The sequence below is a fragment of the Anomaloglossus baeobatrachus genome, chromosome 1 (genome assembly GCF_048569485.1).
Source record: "Anomaloglossus baeobatrachus isolate aAnoBae1 chromosome 1, aAnoBae1.hap1, whole genome shotgun sequence".
NCBI lineage: Eukaryota > Metazoa > Chordata > Amphibia > Anura > Aromobatidae > Anomaloglossus > Anomaloglossus baeobatrachus.
The window spans coordinates 799,681,592-799,703,183 of record NC_134353.1 but is presented as its reverse complement, the minus strand read 5'-3'; positions in this window follow the sequence as shown (position 1 = coordinate 799,703,183).

The window sequence follows — 21,592 nt, the reverse complement described above, 5'->3', positions numbered from 1 at the left end:
GTTTTAAAACAATATACTTGCTTGAAGGAAGTGATGGTAATGGTCAGGAGTGTGTCTGGGCATTTCAGCTGTCCTTACATGGCGAAGCATGTCTTCTAAGCTTTGCAAAAAAAACAGAATAGTCTGACTGAGCAATTTCTAATTTGTGACGTTGCAACACAATGGAATTGAACACTGCATATGTTGAAATGATTGTAAAAACAGTGTAAAGTGGTAATGATTATATCCCAACTATAAGGCTGTGTGCACACGTTGCGTTTTTTACCGCGGAAACGCTGCGTTTTGAACCGCAGAGTTTCAGTGGCAAATTGCATGCGTTCAGCTTTCCCAGCAAAGTGTATGGGAAAGCTGAAAAATCAGTGCACACGCTGCGTTTCTTTCCGCAGCGTTTTGGATGCCAAAAATCAGTGCGGAAAGAAAAGCAGCATGTCACTTCTTTTGTGCGTTGTGGCTGCGTTCTCCCCCCATTGAAATCAATGATGTGGGGTCAGAACGCAGCTACACCGCATGGACCTGCTTTTTTGTTGCGGTCCGCGGCCTTTGTTTGTCGGCACGCCAGAACGCAGGCATTTACCTGGAAGTGAGGTCAAGAGGCTTCCTGTTGACCTCACTTCCTGGCAAAGCCCCCGGTGTCACCAAAGTGCCCGCCCCGACCCCCGACCCCCCTCCCGAAAATCCAACATGGCCGCGCGCACAGTAGCGCACCGGCCGCCCTGCTCCTATGATTTCTGTCGCATGTGCAATAACACATGCGACAGAAAACTGTTCCCCAGGCCCTGCCCGTTCACCCCAATTCCCCCCGGTGTCATACATACCTGTCCGGTCGCAGCGCTGATCCCCCGCGGCCCCCTCCTCCTTCACAGCAGACGCCGGCCGGTCACATGTGCAGAGCAGCTGACAGCCAGCACTGTGTTCAGAGAGCTGTGCTGGCTGCTCGGCAGTCTGCAGCTGTGACCCGGGGAGAGTGGGTGCAGATTTTTGCACCCACTCTCCTCAAATGGAGGGTCTGCCCTCCTAGAAAATGGGGGGTACGTTCCCTGAACGTGCCCCCATATTCTAGAAGGTCCAGAGGCGACGTGGGACATCCATATGGATTTCTGCAGACCCATTTTTTTTATTAAATTGGAGAACAAGGGAATGTTTTGGGGAGTGTTTTTTCTAATAAAAAATTTTTTGTTGTCTTTTTTTGCTTTTGTTTACTGTCAATTAGTTATGTCGGGTGTCTGATAGACGCCGTGACATCACTAATTGCTGGGCTTGATGCCAGGTGACATTACACATCTGGTATCAACCCCATTTATTACCCCGTTAGCCAACGCACCAGGGCGCGGGATGAGTTGGGGCGAAGCGCCAGGATTGGCGCATCTAATGGATGCGCCACTTCTGGGGCGGCTGTGGCCTGCTATTTTTAGGCTGGGAAGAGTCCAATAACCATGGCTCTTCCCACCCTGAGAATACCAGACCTCAGCTGTCAGCTTCACCTTGGCTGGTGATCTAATTTGGGGGGACCCCATGTTGTTTTTTTTTTATTATTTTTATTTATAAATAAAAAAAAAAACCTGGGGAGCCCTCCAAATAGATCACCAGACAAGATGAAGCTGCCAGCTGTGGTTTGCAGGCTATAGCTGTCTGCTTTACCCTGACTGGCTATCAAAAATAGGGGGGACCCCATGCCATTTTTTTTTTGTTTTTGTGATAAAAACTAGGCTAGGCACCCTTTAGTGCCACATGAAAGGTACTAAAGGTGCCAGCTTAGAATATGCAGGGGGGGGGGTGGGACGTTGTATATATATTTGACCTCCATTGACGCTTTTTAGGCTGGATGCCCACAATCGGGGTTTGCAGCGTTTTGGGCACAGAGTGTTTTCCCTGCGTCCATGACGCTGCGTTGTGCAGTAGAAGCACAGTGGAAGGATTTTTAGAAATCTCATGCCCACTGTGCTTCTCTTCTCCGCAGCATAAACCGACCGGTGGCGCAGCTTCCCGAGCCTCAGCATGTCAATTTATGCTGCGTAGATGTGTGTTCTCTGCAGGTAGCATAGAGCTCCACAGCGGCCTGAACCCAAATCGTGGGCATGGGCAGCTGCAGGAAGGCTGACACTGTGTACTAGACGCCGTGTCGCTGGATCATGGCCACATAGCCTTAGACCCCTTTCACACGTCAGTGATTCTGGTACGTTTGTGCTTTTTTTTAAACGTACCAGGATCACTGACATACGCAGACCCATTCTAATGAATGGGTCTGCTCACACGTCAGTGATTTTTCACTGCACGTGTCTCCGTGCGGCGTACCCGCGTGTGCGTGATTGCCGCACGGAGACATGTCCATTTTTTTCTGACATCACTGATGTTCCACGGACCACGCAGTGGTGTGGTCCATGAAACACGTGCCAGAAAAAAACGTGCTTTTAAAATAAAAATCATTTTAACTCACCCGGCGTCCAGCGATGTCCTCTGCAGCCCGTGCAGCTTGCTGCTTCTGAGCCGGCTCATTATTGTCGCGCATATTCATGATGTGCGACACAGCCGACCTGGAAGCAGCTGCTGCGGGGGTCAAGGCCGGCCGGATGCTGCACCGCGGGAGCGATCAGCACCATGGAGAGCAGGAGCGGGCACAGGTGAGTTAATCTCTAAGTGCAATCACGGGCCACGGAGAACAGAGCCCGTATTGCACTTAGACAACCCATGTGTGCCGTGATTCACGGCACACGGAGGTACATGTGCGTGTTTTTCACGCCAGTGAAAAACGTCAGTGTTTTTCACTGACGTGTGAAACGGGCCTAAAAGTGAGAATATTGTTGCTACAGCAACATTTTGGGTGAAGTAGCTGTGGATTCAAAATGCTTAATATACTCCTGAATAAAATCCTTGATGGATGCAGATTCCAAAATGGGGTCACTTGTGGGGGTTTTCTGACGTATAGGTACCTAAGGGGCTTGGTGCGCGAAGTTTATTTCAACTTTTCCAAAATTCAAATGGTGCTCCTTCCATTCCAAGCCCTCCCATTTATCCAAACAGAATGTGGAGAAGGAAATGACATCACAGGTTTTTTTTTCCAAAGGTCTGTGTTCAACCAACTTTATTAACACTGACAAGTCTTAAAAAACGCACCTAAAAAAACGCATGAAAAACGCATGAAAAACGCATGAAAAACGCATGAAAAACGCATGCGTTTTCGATGCGTTGTTTCTCAAAAAGCATTGTTTACTATTCTCCCCTCTGCCAGAGGGTGCGTTTTTTTCCGCGCGGAAAAAAAAGCAACGTGTGCACATACCCTAACTTGGTATGCTTTGAAATTTGCTATTAGCAGCTGATCATAGATGCATGTCACTGTCACAGAGGTGTAATGGCCAGCAGACAATCCAGTGGCAGTGAGTGTTAGAAAATTCCAGAGATTGGCAGCATGTGTTGTTATCTGACAGTTCCCTGTTTCTGCAGCAGTGGACTCTATGACCCTGGGAAACTGTCAGTTTTTCCTCTCAATTGCCAGCCTCTGACTTCCTTTATAAACCTTACCCTGGGGTGGTTTGGGTGCAGTTTATAGTTGTTTCTGGCTGTTGTCTGCTGTGGTTATCCCCTCTTGTTCCTGAGAATCCTGTGGTAGCTGCTCCTAAGATAAGTGTTTGACTTTTGATATCTACTTGGGCTCAGGTGGTATCATTTGTATTTCCCCTATATTGTTTCCTTTTCTCCCTTAGGGTTAATGGTGTTCACAAGCACTCATACCCGCCATCCTTACTTAGGGTCCAGATCAGGGTTTGCCTAGGGTGAGGTATTCCTGCTCGGTGACAGGTGCGGACCATGTATAGAGTTGGTGAGGGCACTGAGGGTGAGCTGCAGGTTATTGTCAGGGGTCACCACTTCACTTCCCCCTTTCTCTAGCGATAGGGTACTCCTTTCCACTTCCTTTTGTATTGCACTATACGGGCAGTATAGCGTCTATCTTGGCCGTGACAGACACCTTCTGAAGTCCTGCAAAGAGGCTACTCAATTTGTCAACAGTGACCACTGTGGCATCAATGCTGTCATCCTCCTCAATTCTATGGGAAAAATCGCTAAACGATGCAACAGGCAATGGCCAACAGCAACTCCTTCATGGTCATTGCCGCCCTGTGACTGTTGGGAACCATCAAACTAAATTTTACATGCAACATATGGAAGAGAGAGGAGGAGCAACAGCAGATGGATGTGGAAGGAGCAATTGAGTTATCCCAGTTATAGGACAAAGCTGAAAGGACAGTGAAATTGATGGTTAAGACATCAACTAAAGGCCGCTTTACATGCTACGATTTATCTGACGATATGTCGTCTCGAATCACTATTTTCAGGACGCACTTCCGTCAGCGTTTGCGATGTCGTTGCGTGTGACACCTACGTGCGACTCCGAACGATCGCAAATAAAGTGAAAATTGTTGATCGTTGACACGTCATTCAGTTTCAAAATATTGTTCATTGTTTGGAACGCAGCAGACATATTGCTACGTTTGACACCCTGCCAACGACGAACAACATACACACAACCGCCTTGGTCAAACAATATATTGCTGAACGATATAGCATCGTTTGTGAGATGTGTACGTGTGACCGCTACAAAACGACCTATGAGCGATCTCGGAAAATCGTAACAACGATCTGGGCGTGTCACATCGCTAACGAGATCGCTACCGATATCGTTGTGTGTAAAGCAGCATTAAGGAAATCAACCATGGGTGTCGTCAGTTAAGCAACAGGGGCCCTGGTTGTATGTGGAAAATAGCAAGCTGCATGCTCAGTTGCTTTTGTAATGGAAGGTATTTTACTATAGTCAACAGTGGGGATCAAGGATCAGTGTTAGGAATTATTCTTTTTATTATCTTTATTAATGACCTTGTGGATGGCATTGAGTGTAAAGTGTCAGACCTTACAGAGGACCAGGGGACATTCATTACATGGAGGAAAGGCGATTCCAGCACCTAAAATTGGAACGGCTTCTTAACAGTTAGAGAAATCAGATTGTGAAATGCCTAACAGCAAGATGTAGCAATGGCGGATACTACTCTATATCAGCATTTAAAAAGGGTTATAACCTTTTCTCACAACAAATGGCATTACTGGTACATAAAGATTGAACTTAATGGACCTATTTCTTTTTCAATATTCCCAAGCTTTTAGATCCATGCTATAAATGTAAAATAGGGGATTTTTTTCCAATTTCCAAAAGGGAGTCAAAATTGGGGAATTACCAGAAAAAGCTGGGTTCCCTGTCTGGTGAAACTTCCACCCAGCAAACGCCTGCTGACTACATGTCTGTTCATGAGGCTGCTCTTTGCTCCCGGCAAAGCTAAGCTCCCCCACCTGTGCCAGTGCTAGGACTAGAACAAGTAGCTGAGGTGTCAGCAGCACTGCTTATACACAATATGATGTGATGGAACAGATGTTTTATTTGCTGCAGAAAGCTGAAGCATATCAACCAACAGACAAACCACCTGAAGAGCCTGCTCACTAATAATTGGACTGTATCCTTTCTCTGGCAGATACCCTAGAGTAGTGATGGCGAACCTATGGCACGCATGCTAGACTGGGCACGCAGAGCCCTTTCTGTCGGCACGCGCGCTGTCACCACATTCAACCACTTTGAACTGTCTGTGTGATCGCGTCGCCAGTTCAAAGTTTTGTTGGAGCGGAGGAGACATTTCTCCTCCCTCTGACACTCCTCCTCTCCTAGGCCGCAGGCCTGTTGCTTATGTCGCGGGCGGGGAGGAGGGTGTCAGCACACCACGCTCACCCCTTCTGCTCGGGTCCGGCAGCTGCTCCTGGTGGCTCGAGCTGTGGGCCGGATCCCGGGGTTTCTCGAGCGACACTCCTCGCCCGTGAGTGAAAGGGGGTGTTTGTTGGGTGAAGGGATTGTTATAGTTCGTGACGCCACCCACGGTTGTGGTGATTGCACCACCGCTGCTCAGTGTGGGGGTCCCGGGGATGGTGATGCGGAGCAGCCAGGTGTTGTGTTGCCCCTCCATGGGTAGGGGTTGGTGATCCCGGGGCCCGGTGATGAGATGTAAAGTGTAGGGCCTGGAGGGCGCAGGGACGCGGGGGCAGCGCTGTGCCTTGCGGCACTATGGTACTCACTCAGCCTGACACACGGACACAGTTTGTACGGTAAACTAACGGCTGGTAGGACGGTCCCACAGACGGCTGCACCTGCACTCCCGGTAGGTGACGGTGATGTCTCTCTTCCTTGCACCTGTGTTGACTGATGGTAGCGGTGGATTCCCTCCGGTTACCCGCTCCCCGGCTGCAATCTGGGCCGGAGGAGCTCTACACTTTGCCCGCAGGCGCTGGCCCTGAGAAACTTGTGCCGTGGCGGTGGCGGTGTCTCTCCAATACGGGTTGGGCTGTTGCCTTCAATCGGGACTTGGTTGTTGGGGGATCTGCGTCCCCGTCACTGACGGATTTGGCAAATCTGGCGACTCCTAGCCTTGCCGGGGTCCGAGAGGCCCCTGCCCTGGTGCTGACTGTCCTTCGGAACACTGCTCCAGACCACCGGGCACACAGCCAACGGGGTCCTTCCAGGAACTTCCAAACGGTCCCCCTCCAGACAGTCACCGCCGTTGCTGACCTTGCTGTTCTGGCCCTCACAAAGCTGGACCCTTCAGGCTGTCTTTCTCTTCTGTTACTTTACTTGCTTTCCTCCTTTACTACTTTCACTTTCTTAGCTCCTCTCCTCCCTGAGCTGAACTCTGTTGTTTACTCAAGCTCGTCCCTGAGCTGACTCCTCACTCAAGCTCTCTCTGAGCTCTTCTCCTGGTTACTTCCTGCCTCCAGAGTTGTGAGCTCCTCGATGGGCGGAGCCAACTGCCTGGCCCACCCCCTGGTGTGCATCATCAACCTCTGGAGGAAGGCAACAAGGATTTGTGGTTAGCTGTGATGTGCCTACCTGGAGTGTGGGGTGTGGTGGTGTTGTGACCTGTGTCCCCTGGCTTGCCCAGGGCGACACATTCCCCCTTAGCAAAATGCAGACCGTCCGCGGGCTGCCGTCCTACACCGGTTTTATTTTTCTGTAAAAAGGGGGTAACAGGGTTAAGCAAAACATAAATACATTTTTAATCAAAAACTCTTCCCAAGACGGGAGGCACATTTACTTAAACGTTACAACGGTATACGGTCACGGTTTCCGCTCTCTCCCACCCAAGCAACCTGGCCCTGATGCTGCCCCTAAAACCCAGGCAGCACCCCTTAACCCACAGTCCAGCACAAGTCACCCGAGCGGGATCTGTCCTTCCCCTCCAGAGGGTGGCCACCGGTTCCTTTGGTGGCTGGGCCCTAGCCTGCTCTGCTCAGGGCCCTCCCTCCAACCTGCCTCTCCGGAGGCGGTATAGCGGAAACGGTAACGGTACCCAACATATTTACAAGCCACTTAACGTTTGTGGTGCCCTGCAAGTTCACGGGCTTGTCCATGGATAGTTCCCATGCCAATAAACTTAAACGGTCCCCACGGGGACAACGGTGCCGGCTCCAGCCGGTTACAAATCACAAAGCAAATCTGGTGAAGTACTCGGTATCATTTCACTTATCATTCTTTCAACAACTTTTTCAAAACTTTTTCAAACAAACTGCAACACTCTTACATTTGCGGACCCCTTTCATTCATAGAACGGTCTCCCTGTACCTAAGTGGGGGTCTACCTAGGTTGGAACGGGTGGACCTTCGGGGCCCGGTGTCAGTGGTGCTAGATAGTGGGGTAGAGGGAACAATCGGTTCCTCCTCCCTGCTATAGTGTGGAGCAGGCGGAGGTGCAGGGGGGCTGGGTACAGGTTCATCCCTGGGCACCGGCACTGGTTCTGGCTCACGGTTGACCGCTTCCACTACTTCTTCATCCACGGGTTGTGGGAACAGTATCACTGGAAGAATCACTGCGCCATCCTGTGTAGGCCAGTCTGCTGGGAAGTCACCCATTACAGTGTGGATTACCTCTGCTGCCTTCTCCACTGGTGGAGGAACCGGTACTTCAGCCTCTGCCTTCAGCGCTGGGGGGCATTTTTTTAGATGGTCCCGGGAAACGGTGGCTAGGGTGTCCCCTTGGTCACGACTGATCTGGTAAGTCTTCCCGTCTCCCCATTCTGTGGGTTGTATGACATAAGGGACTTGCTCCCACTGATCATCCAGCTTGTGGGTTTTCCTCTTCCATTTCAGCACCACATCCCCTGGCTGGAAAGGACCTGCGGGCGCCTTCTGGTTGAACCGGTGCTCCTGCTGCTCTCGGCTTCGACTGAGGTTCTTCTCCACATACTCCTGGATTTGCCGGTACTGTGCCCTCCTCCGACTTTCCCACTCTGCCGTTGAAGGGAGTGCTTCTGGGGCTTCCAACCCCATCTCCAGATCCACCGGCAGGCGGCCAGGCCGAGCCCTCATCAGATATGCTGGGGTGCACTTCGTCGAGCTGGACGGGATATTATTGTACATGTCGACCAAGTCAGGTAGCTTTTCCGGCCACATGTTCCGTTCCTCCAGCGGTAGCGTCCTGAGGAGCCCCAGGACCAAGTGATTCATTTTCTCGCACATGCCGTTGGTTTGGGCGTGGTACGGAGTGGTCCGGATCTTCTTGCAGCCGTACAACTGGCAGAATTCATGAAACACCTCTGCTTCGAAAGCCGGGCCTTGGTCAGTCAGTACCTTCTCGGGGTACCCATGGGGTCGGCAGAAATAAGCCTGGAACGCTCGAGCAGCGGTTCGACCAGTTAGGTCCTTAACGGGGACCACCACCATGAATCTTGAGTAGTGGTCCACCATGGTCAATGCGTAGGTATACCCACTTCGGCTAGGGGTGAGCTTGACATGGTCCAGGGCGACCAGCTCCAGCGGCTGATGGGTGACTATGGGATGTAACGGTGCCCTCTGGCTAGTCTCGTCCTTTCTCCTCAGCGTACAAGGACCGCACTCTCGGCACCAGGCTTCCACCGATTCACGCATCCCACTCCAATAGAACCGCTCCCTCAACAGCATCTCCAGCTTCTTCCACCCGAAGTGACCAGCACCATCATGGTATGCTCGCAGGACAGTAGCAACCTCAGCTTGAGGAACGATCAACTGGCATATCTTCTCATGGGTCTTCGGGTTGATCAACTCACGGTACAGCCTCCCTTGGTGTAGGTAAAGCCGTTTCCGTTCTTTCCACAAGCGTTGAGCTTTGGCTGGAGCGGCAGGGTCTATTCCCATAGCACCTTGTTCCACCAGAGTCTTGACAAGGCGGACAGCCGGCGCTTGGTCCTGGACGTCCTGCCACTCTTGACTGGGCCGCGGGTCCAGATCCACCCTTTGCTGACAGACTTGTACCCTCTCAGTAGGCAGCTGGTGAAACGCAGGCAACTCGATCTCCTCGAGGTCGTCATCCTCGCACCCCTCTTCTGACAAATGGGGCATCCGGGAGAGTGCATCAGCATTTATGTTGACACGACCAGCTCGGTACTTTATGGTGAAATCATAGTTGGCTAGCCGGGCTACCCACCGCTGCTCCAGCGCGCCCAACTTGGCCGTGTTCAGGTGAGTCAGCGGGTTGTTGTCCGTAAACGCTGTGAATTTGGCTGCCGCCAAGTAGTGGCGGAACCGCTCCGTGATAGCCCACACCAACGCCAATAGCTCAAGCTTGAAGGAGCTATAGTTCTCAGGGTTCCTTTCGGTCGGCCGGAGTTTTCGGCTAGCGTAGGCAATCACCTTCTCCTTTCCATCCTGGACCTGGGATAGGACCGCTCCTAGCCCCACATTACTGGCGTCCGTGTGGAGGATGAATGGGCTCCCATAGTCAGGGTACGCCAGGACCTCTTCTCCGGTCAAGGCCGCCTTCAACTGGCAAAAGGACTCCTCATGCTTGTCCTCCCACGACAGTGGGGCCCCAATGGGTCTACCACCTTTGGTCTGTCCCACGAGGAGATCTTGCATGGGGGCAGCCATCTTCGTGTATCCCTTTATAAAGCGCCGATAGTACCCCACCAGACCCAGGAACTGCCTTACTTCCCTCACTGTAGTTGGTCTCGGCCAGCTCTGGATGGCAGTAATCTTCTCAGGGTCGGGGGCGACACCATCCGCACTCACCACATGCCCTAGATACTGCACTCTGGGTTTCAGCAGGTGGCATTTTGAGGGCTTCAACTTCATCCCGTACTGGGCAAGGGACGCGAACACCTCGGCCAGGTGCTCCAGATGGGCTTCATACGTCTGGGAATAAACAATCACATCATCCAAATACAGCAGGACGGTCTCGAAGTTTAAATGTCCCAGACAGCACTCCATCAACCGTTGGAAGGTCCCAGGGGCATTGCACAGCCCAAACGGCATGCTATTGAATTCGCAGAGTCCCATCGGGGTGGTGAAGGCGGTCTTCTCCCGGTCCTCTGGGGCCACGGCCACTTGCCAGTATCCGCTGGTGAGGTCAAGGGTCGAGAAGTAGTTTGCGGTTCTCAGTGCAGCCAAAGACTCTTCAATACGAGGTAAGGGATAGGCATCTTTATGGGTTATCTGGTTGATCTTCCGGTAGTCCACACACATCCGCATGGTACCATCCTTCTTCTTGACCAGTACCAACGGAGCGGCCCAGGGACTACAGCTGTCCCGAATAACCCCTGCCTCCTTCATATTCCTCAACATATCTTTGGCACACTGGTAATGTGCAGGGGGAATAGGTCTATACCTCTCTTTGATAGGGGGATGTTCACCTGTGGGAATGTGGTGTTGAACCCCCTTGATCCGCCCAAAGTCTAGGGGGTGCTTACTGAAAACCTGTTCGTACTCCTGCACCACCCTGCGTACCCCGGCCCTGTGATGTGTAGGGGTATCATCAGTGCCTACATGTAGCTGTTGGTGCCACTCCTTTGTGTCCCCCTGGGGTGGGGAAGTGCTGGGGGTAGGTGGGAGTGTGGATGGACTGGCTTCCTGGATAGTGTGAGGGTCCAGGGTGAGCAGCTTGGCAATGGTGGCATACCGGGGGAGCCTGACTTCTTCCTCCCCACAGTTCAACACTCTCACGGGCACTCTCCCTTTCTTCACATCTACCACCCCTCGGGCGGCCACTACAGTGGGCCAGTGCTCGGAGGGCATGGGCTCCATCATTGCAGGGTAGTCACGCCCCTGAGGCCCTACTGCTGCCCTACACCAGATCATCATCTCACTCCTAGGGGGCACAGTCAATGGAGCAACATCCATCACTCTCACTCCACCAATCTCCCCTCCTGTTGAGCTTACATGCTGGCGGTACATCAGGGCGCGGATCTCACGCTGCACAGCCCTCTGCCGGCTCCCCGCCGCTGTGGCGGCTAGCTGTTGCAATAGGTTCAACACATCAGCCATGCAGTGTTCCATCACATTGGTTCCCAGCACTATTTTCGGGTTATGATCACTGGGTTCATTCATGATCACAATCATACCCTGGTGTTGCAGTTCAGCTTGCCCCACTGTCATAGCCACTTGTTTATACCCCACCTGGGTCAATGGAAGTCCATTAGCGGCAATCAAATTTATACTATTGTCTGGAGGCGCCAGCTCGTCTGTGGCCCAATACTGCCGATACAACGTGTACGGTATGGTAGTTACCTGTGATCCAGTGTCCAAGAGAGCCATCACTGGTATGCCGTCCACAGCCACGGGGATGATAGGGCGGGCCCCGACATATCGGTCTCGCCAGTCCGGGGGGCCACGGTGTTCTACTCCTGAGGATTGGCCCGGGGCCCCAGGGGTTGCTCGTTTAACGGGCACTGTCGGTAATAATGGCCCGGCTTACGGCACTTGTAGCAGATTGGAGGTCTGCTCCGCGGGTTGTTAGCGCTTCTCCGCTGCATCCAGGGAACATCTTCGGGACTGTCAGCAAGCTGTATCTGCGCTGGAGGCTGAGATCTGGTCAGAGGTTGTAGCGCAGCAAGGATCTTGGCAAGGTCTCCGTCCAGGCGACGGACCTGGGCTGCCAGTTCTTCCACGGTGCTGCTCGGGGCTGCAGGTATTAAGGAGGTTGGTTTGGCTGGGGCCGCCACAACGGGAGCTGTCTCAACGGGCCACGGGACGGGTTCCAGGACTTCAGCAGCTGGGGGCTGTAGTGCCTTGATAGCCCGCTCCTTTAACACAGCAAAGTCCACATCAGGGTGTTCCAGGGCCCACAGCCGGAGTTGTTTACGATCCTCAGGGGACCTCATCCCCTGCGCAAATTGCTCCACTAACATCTTGTTGCTATCCGCCTCGTTAATAGAGTTCACCCGCTTCAGCGTGCGGAGGGCGGTCTGCAGACGTAGAGCATAGTCCCGAATGCTATCTCCAGCTCGTTGCCGGCACTGGTAAAACTGCATCCTCAGCTCAGCTTCAGTCCGGGTCTCGAAGGCAGTCTGTAGCTTCTCGAAGATGGTGGCTACAGAGAGCCGGTCCCCCTCGGCCCAGGTCTCCGCCTCCTGCTCCGCCGCACCGGTTAACTGGCCTAGCACTATCGCTGCACGTTGCTTATCAGTCAGGGGATACAGCTCTAGCAACGGGTTAAGCTTTTTCCGGAAGGCCTGTAGGGCATCCGGTTTCCCGTCATACCGCGGTAGCCAGGCAGCTCCGGGCGCATAGGGCAAGGAGAATGGCATGACCTGAGCAAACGCGGGGGCCGCGGCACCTCCCGCCGGTACGACCGGGACCTGGGCAGACCCATTCCCATCCGCGGGTGCCGCTGCGGCTGCGACCACCGCTCCTCCAGCGGCTCCGTCGGGCGCAGACATCTTGTTTCCGTCCCCCTTAGCTCTTTCCGGCCCCTCCTCTCTCGGGGCGGGGTTTTGGCCTTCGCGCCTCTACTGCTCGAGAAGACGCTCGAGCGGGAACTTTTCGCGCCAAAAGATGGCGGCTTCTGAAATTTTTCTGCCGGATGCCTCCGGCGGTAACAAGGCAAACCTCTACCTGACGGCAGAGCGGTAAGATCCTGTTCGTGACGCCAAGTTGTCGCGGGCGGGGAGGAGGGTGTCAGCACACCGCGCTCACCCCTTCTGCTCGGGTCCGGCAGCTGCTCCTGGTGGCTCGAGCTGTGGGCCGGATCCCGGGGTTTCTCGAGCGACACTCCTCGCCCGTGAGTGAAAGGGGGTGTTTGTTGGGTGAAGGGATTGTTATAGTTCGTGACGCCACCCACGGTTGTGGTGATTGCACCACCGCTGCTCAGTGTGGGGGTCCCGGGGATGGTGATGCGGAGCAGCCAGGTGTTGTGTTGCCCGTCCGTGGGTAGGGGTTGGTGATCCCGGGGCCCGGTGATGAGATGTAAAGTGTAGGGCCTGGAGGGCGCAGGGACGCGGGGGCAGCGCTGTGCCTTGCGGCACTATGGTACTCACTCAGCCTGACACACGGACACAGTTTGTACGGTAAACCAACGGCTGGTAGGACGGTCCCACAGACGGCTGCACCTGCACTCCCGGTAGGTGACGGTGATGTCTCTCTTCCTTGCACCTGTGTTGACTGATGGTAGCGGTGGATTCCCTCCGGTTACCCGCTCCCCGGCTGCAATCTGGGCCGGAGGAGCTCTACACTTTGCCCGCAGGCGCTGGCCCTGAGAAACTTGTGCCGTGGCGGTGGCGGTGTCTCTCCAATACGGGTTGGGCTGTTGCCTTCAATCGGGACTTGGTTGTTGGGGGATCTGCGTCCCCGTCACTGACGGATTTGGCAAATCTGGCGACTCCTAGCCTTGCCGGGGTCCGAGAGGCCCCTGCCCTGGTGCTGACTGTCCTTCGGAACACTGCTCCAGACCACCGGGCACACAGCCAACGGGGTCCTTCCAGGAACTTCCAAACGGTCCCCCTCCAGACAGTCACCGCCGTTGCTGACCTTGCTGTTCTGGCCCTCACAAAGCTGGACCCTTCAGGCTGTCTTTCTCTTCTGTTACTTTACTTGCTTTCCTCCCTTACTACTTTCACTTTCACTTTCTTAGCTCCTCTCCTCCCTGAGCTGAACTCTGTTGTTTACTCAAGCTCGTCCCTGAGCTGACTCCTCACTCAAGCTCTCTCTGAGCTCTTCTCCTGGTTACTTCCTGCCTCCAGAGTTGTGAGCTCCTCGATGGGCGGAGCCAACCGCCTGGCCCACCCCCTGGTGTGCATCATCAACCTCTGGAGGAAGGCAACAAGGATTTGTGGTTAGCTGTGATGTGCCTACCTGGAGTTTGGGGTGTGGTGGTGTTGTGACCTGTGTCCCCTGGCTTGCCCAGGGCCACACACTTAGGAGATGGCTGAGCGTCAGTAGCGGCGCCGGCGTCTTGTGGCCATGCGGGAACTGACTGAGGACCCAGTGGCGCGCAGCGTTGGAGCGGGTGCTGGAAGGTCCCTGTGTGTGCTATATGATATTTCCTTGGCAGCACACACCAGTATAATATGCTTTACTGAAGGAGCTCTAAAGTCCACATTGTTTGACTTATCCCATTAGATTCTGTAGACTGTTGTCTCCTACAATCCATTATAAGTTTATATGTAATAGTGTAATACAAAATAGCGCTTCTTTTATACTTTTTTTTTCATTACCTTCACATACTTTTTTGTATTGTAAATAACTGTAAACAAGTAAAGAGTGAATTGTGTGTCCACATTTTTGCTCCATTTTACAAGATTCTCACCTGAACGAGTCAGTTATCCTGGGACGGGTCTTATTTAGACACCACCTCAATGTTATCCCATCGTGTGTGCACTTTGGCAATACCAGTTTATTTGAAATTCCACAGTGCCCTGAAACCTTTCAGTGTTAATGAGTCCAGGCCGGCTACCAGGCAGGAAAGCTGTCAGCATCGTTCCCGTTTCTACGTTTTCTGCTCTCAGTTCAAGAACATTTGCACTTGTACAGATGAAGGTGCAAAAAGCAGTAAATTTGTACTGACTGCTAGGAAAACACCATGTCAAAGACCGCGATGTTGCTAGGAGACAATGAGCAGTGAATTATTTCTAATTATTATTTCCAATACTGTGAAAATGTAACTCTAATGTTGTGCCGGCTTCCAAATTCTAACACAACAGCAATGGCTAAAAATCAGACCTCCACAATGTAATCACAAGCTTGTTTTGTTGCCATTTTTTGTAATAGATTTAGTAGAATTTACAGCCTAATACTAGAGCAACTTATGGAAAGAACAAGAGATATTAAATAAACTGTATGTAATTGTAGATTCTTACCAAATATCTGGCATATTGCATTCAAGGCTGGATGGAAATAGTAAAGCAGATGTGTAAACCGATATCTGATGTAGAGTCCACCTTGGTTTATTTTTTTAATTAATATTTGATGGTTCAAAATTTATTTTTATCATTATTGTTGAAGTTGCTATATTTTAGCAACTTATCACCTCAACAGTAGGCATGACCGGACCTGTGGAAGTTTGGGTTCGCTGGGATCGGCCGGACCTTAGTTAAAAGTTTGGTTTGGGACCCAGACTTCACCAACCTTAAAGTGGTCGTTCACTACTCTACAGTAGTGACCACTTCCCTGCAAGGCCTGTTTCACATGTCAGTGAAAAACACAGACGTTTTTCACTGACGTGCAAAAAACGCATATGTCCCTCCCATGTTACGTAATTCACGGCACACGTGGGTTGTCCATGTGCTATCTGTGATACGTGCTCTGTTATCCGTGATTGCACATGGACGTATACTCACCTGCCCCCACTCCTGCTGTTCGTGGTGCTGAACTCTTTGACTCTACTGTGTTTCCGCCCCTGCTGCAGCTACTTCCGGGTCGGCTGAGGATGCATACATGGATATGCATGAGAATAAGCAGCCGGCTCTGAAGCAGAGGCTGCAGAGGCTGGAGACAAGCAGCGCTGGAGAAGGTGAGTTTAAAATGTTTTTTTATTTTCAATGTCTGTCTTTTTCTGGTACGTGTTTCACGGATCACACAATAGTGTGGTCCGTGGGACATCAATGATGCCAGAAAAATATGGACATGTCTCCATGCGGCAACCACGGACACGCGTGTACACCGCACGGAAACATGGTCTGTGAAAAATCATTGATGTGTTAGCAGACCCACTGATTATAATGGGTCTGCGTATGTCCATGATTCAGGTGCATATAAAAACTAGCACATACGTACGAGAATCACTGATGTGTGAAACAGGCTTAAATCTGATAGGGAAGGCTTTTTCTAAATACCTTCATTAGCTAATTCTGCCTGTGAGCAGCACTGTTGCAGTCCACTGATCCCCATGCAGTGACCCCCCCATGTCAGTTGACCTGACATCATCACGGCTTGCCCCAGTCTTCCTGAGTGACTGGGCTGTGGACGGTGTTTCACCGCTCATCACAGCGCAGCATTTACGCACACTCTCCATCACTGCAGACTGCCGCAAGCAGGCGCAATGCTGAACTGTGACGAGCAGTGAAATGCCACCCACAGCCCAGTCACTCAGAAAGACTGAGGCAGGCTGCAGTGATGTCAGGACACCTGGAAGTTGACCTGACATCTCAGGATACCAGAGGTCATGAAGCCCGGGGGGGGGGGGTCACTGCATGGGGATGAGCGGACTGCTCACAGGCAGAATTTCACTAGTCAATGTATTTAGAAAAAGCCTCCCATATCAGTTTTGCATAGAAGTGGTCACTACTGTAGTGAACCACATCTTTAACCCCAAACCCCATATAAGTCAATGGGGGCCGAAAGTTTGGTGCTGTAAAATGGTTGTAAAATGGTCATAATAAGTGCTAGGTGGCTGCAAAAGGAAGCAAAATGTGGGTAAAAGCAGGATGATTGACTTTCAAACAATGGTGGATAGGGAATAAATTTAAAAACACAACAACCTGGGGTTCCCCCTATTTTTGATAAACAACCAAGGTAAAGCAGACAGCTGCGGACTGCAACCCTCAGCTGTCTGCTTTTCTTTGACTGGTTATAAAAAAATAGATGGGACCCCACATCTTTTTTTTAATTATTATTTTAAAGAACTTAAAAAAACGATGTTGGGTCCCTCCTATTTTTGATAACCAGCCAAGGTAAAGCAGACAGCTGGAGTTTGGTATTATCAGGATGGGAAGGCCCATGGTTATTTGTCCCTTCCCAGCAAAAATAGCAGACCCAGAAGTGGTGTTTTCTTTAGATGTGCCAATTCTGGCGCTTTGCCCAGCTCTTCCTTGTCCTGGTGTGGAGGCTACCAGGGTAATACTTTTGGGGTTGATGTTAGCTGTGAATTGACAGCTGGCATAAAGCCCAGGGGTTAGTAATGGATATGCATCTATAAGACACTCCCATTACTAACCTGGTAAGTGTAGAGTTAAAAAAATACACAGGAAAAAAATTGTTTACTTGAATAAAGACTGTCTCACACTCCCTCGTTCACAAATGTATTATTTAAAAAAAAATCCTTGAAGTTCCAAAGTAATCCAATGGTAAATAAAAACTCCACCACACTCCCTTGTACACCATTCTTTTAATTAAAAAGAAATCCTCGAAGTTCAGGTGTAACCCAGTGGTGTAATGTCCTATGACACCCATCGAATCCTATGGAGCCTCATTCTTGCATAGCTATCATCTCAAGTATTAAGGATATTGTTTATGTTTTATGGTGCCAGATGATCTTTATAGGATGCAGCCATGCTATTAAATGTTGATCAGGGAAAATAGGGAATTTATTCTTCTGGGTGTGCAAGCACTTACATAGTGCTGGACAGCCGGTGTGATCTAATAATATGGGTGTCACTAATAGGCTGTAAGCCAGACACTGTGCCCTACATGTATTTGTATGATTTGCACCTTATGCAAACCTAAAAGTGTCTTGTGAGGCATAAAACGTGTCTAAATACCATACAGTCATATGAAAAAAGTTTGGGCACCCCTATTAAAGTTAACCTTTTTTCTTTATAACAATTTGGGGTTTTGCAACAGCTATTTCAGTTTCATATATCTAACTGATGGACTGAGTAATATTTCTGGATTGAAATGAGGTTTATTGTACTAACAGAAAATGTGCAATCCGCATTTAACCCTAGAACGCATGACGTTAAAAATATACATATTACCGTATTGGGGGCCTTTTAGGCCCCCATGCACATAATATAGAAAAACACACTTAAATAACTTTCACAAGTTTATTTCAAAATTGCTCAATAAAATATGAATAGTGGACAAAATTTTAATTATAATTTTTACAGAAAACACCAAAAAAATCTTTTTTTTTTCCCAAATCTCACGCAAAGACATGAAAACACACAAAAACGCATAGAAATGTATAGCAAACTAGCTGCAGCTACATTTTTATTCTAACTTTCTTTTCTATTATATTAGTCTTCAAAACAATTCTGACATGTTATTTTTTCAGAAGAGTGTTCTTTGCAAACAGTTTCCTTACAAGTGGAACAATATCGCTCAGTTTTCCTCTCTATGTTTCTTGGATACATGAAACAACGCTTTCGTTTTCTTTCTCCTGGCTCTGGAATAATCTGAAACTGTACACCACACCGTTTCATTGCTTCTTTAGTTTGCTTTGGCAAGCATTTCAAGTCGCTTCACTCTATCATGTGAGGCATTACAAGTTCATGACAAAGGTCCTTCAAGAATATGTGTCTCCTGTCTCCTGTCCTTCCTCTGTGCATGAAATTCCGGATGAGTTTCTGTATAAATAATGAATGAATTTAGGGCTGCTACATCAAGCATATTTGAAAATAGTACTACAGGCCATTGTTTTGTTTGCCTCTTACACAAATATTCTCCCACCATCTCATCCATTTTATCTACACCTCCTTTTGTTGCATTGTAATGCAGGATGATTTCTGGTTTCAATTTTTGGTTATTGCTGTCAACACTGCAATCGTGATGCATGGTACTGAGTAAAATTACATATTTCTCCTTCGCCTTGTAAGATACCAAAGTCGCTTTGTTATTGAATCCAAAGACACTCTTGTAAAGTGCTCGCTGACGATTGTGTTTGAGTGGTGCTGGAATTTCTCGTCTGTTTTGCTTTATAGTACCAACAAGTGTAATAGCTTTTGCAAGCAGAAAATTGCCTAGTTCAACATTGGTGAAATAATTGTCCATGGTGATGTTTCTGCCTGAATTGAATATTGGAACAGCAAGAGTTTTGACTATTTCAGACCCCAGATTCTTCTGTACTGGTGCACCAACCTCTTTGCCACAGTAGATTACGCCATTTAGGCCATAATAATTTGCAGAATCACACATCCAGAAGATATTTATTCCGTACTTGGCTGGCTTGCTGGGCATGTATTGTATGAATTTGCAACGTCCTCTGAACGGTACAACTTGCTCATCTACAGTAACATTAGTACTAGGATTGTAAAGTTTTGTGCAATTTTTGATAAATATGTTCCAGATATAACTGATAGGGGCTAATTTGTCTGTTTCAAACCTCGCTGCACGAGTTTGCTTATTATCAAAGCAAATGATTCTTCTAATTTCCTCATATCTGCCCACTGACATTGTCACCTTATAGTGTGGATCAGAAAGTGGGTTCAGAAATATTTCTCGTATTGGGACATCATACGATTTTTGACTCCCTGCCAGCAGTAAAAGTCCAATATATGCATAAAGTTCCTCTTTTGAGATATTTTTCCAGGACTTATTTTTTGCAGAAGCGATACGTCTTCCTTCTAGGTTTGAACAAAATAGGACCTCTTCTGCAATATTGTCAGAAAAATAAGTACAGAATACATCTTTAGGGGTAAAGTAACTGGGACTTCCCACAGCTCCTTGAGCCTGTCTCACAATAGTGTATTGGAGTACGTCTGAATAATGTAGGATTACTGTCCCAAAAAACATTCGTTTTGGATGTTCTACTTATCACTTCTTGAGGATCCACTAGATTTACTTCTTCATCATCAGAAGAATCACTGGATGAGGATGTTTGATTAGCTGGTGGCAGATATTCTTCATCAGACAAAGATAGTTCACTTTCATCATCGCTTTGAAACATAATCGCTTCAATCTCTTGGTCAGTCAGACACTTGGAGGAAGACTGTGCCATTGCTGACAAGATGTTAGCAAACTAAAACAAAAAACAATGAACACAATCAGAGTTGTCCACTCTTTGCTTGTGTGTGACACACTGTAAGTGTAATGTCCCCCCTTCTTCCTCTCACCCTAAGCAGCTCTTACCTTTTATACTTTTAGGTGGTGTACAATTCTCTGGATTTTTGTGGCTCACAAGCTCTAGCCTTTGCAAGGCAAGCTTCTTAGAAACAGAAACTGAAAATGAATCAGATGTCCTCTCAACAGCTTATCTTATCACAGGTCCTTCAGCTATTAGCTCACAGTGTATACTGTCCTCAGTACTCTATACACAGCTCATTACTGTGTTCAGAGGACCTGGGGTGATGTCATGGCCTTATCACTCCCTCCAAAAATCACATGACATCCTCACATGTTATTATCCACACCCTGGCCCCTCTACCAGCATTACTGAGTACAAATAAAGTAACTTGAGACACAAACACTTCTGAGAACATGATAAAAACAGCGGGGGCCTAAAATCAAGAAATTGATAAGGGTGCCCATACTTTTGCACCGGTCAAATTTTGTTTAAATGTGGATTGCACATTTTCTGTTAGTACAATAAACCTCATTTCAATCCAGAAATATTACTGAGTCCATCATTTATTAGATATATGAAACGGAAATAGCTGTTGCAAAAACCCAAATTGTTATAAAGAAAAAAGGTTAACAGTAATAGGGGTGCCTAAACGTTTTCATATGACTGTATATACTCGAGTATGAGCAAAGTTTTTCACCCCATTTTTTTATGCTGAAAACGCCCCATGTCGGCTTATAATCGAGTGAGGGTCCCACAAAAAATTATTCTGACCTGTCCTTCATTTCTGCGGTGCCCTCTTAACTGCTTCTTGCAGAGGGTAGGCCCAATAGACCCCTTGGTGATCGCAGCCAGTGCAGGGGCTACCACTGTTGTCATCAGTGCTTTACATCAGTTGAATGCTTTGTGGCGCGAACGTTAAGAGGGCACCGGAAGACAGGTGAGAATTTTTGTGTGTCTGCATGTAAACAATGGCATAATAGGGGACAAGAATGGGACCGGACTGAGGAGATTAGAACAGGAGACCAAATGGGCACATTGCTACAAGGGACAATATGGACCCATTGCTACAGGGGACAATATGGGCAAATTACTACAGGGGACAATATAGGCACATTACTACAGAGGATAATATGGGCACATTACTACAGGGGACAATATGGGCACATTACTACAGGGCACAAGGATGGGGCAGATTACGTTTTATTGGTATATATTTTTTTTTTATATATATATATATATTTATCAGTAGCTGAGCATTTCCCACCTTAGGCTTATCCTCAAGTCAATAAGTCTTCCCAGTTTTTTGTGGTAAAATTAGGTGCCTCGGCTTATACTCGAGTATATACAGTACCTAATAAATGTAATTTTTCAGTTTATCTGACTGCAGAAATTAGGTCCCATTACCTCATGGGCCTCATCGGTCTCAAGTGGTATATCATATAGGCCAGTGAATGGGGGCTGTCAACTTCGGGCCAGTAAACGGAAGACTGGAAGGACCTAGAATACTACACTGGACCGGAGGAAATTCAATAGCAGAGTATAGAGGTTTTTTATTTTATAATTATTGGTGGACAAGTTTTCAAAGATCTTGAAAAAACCCTTAGT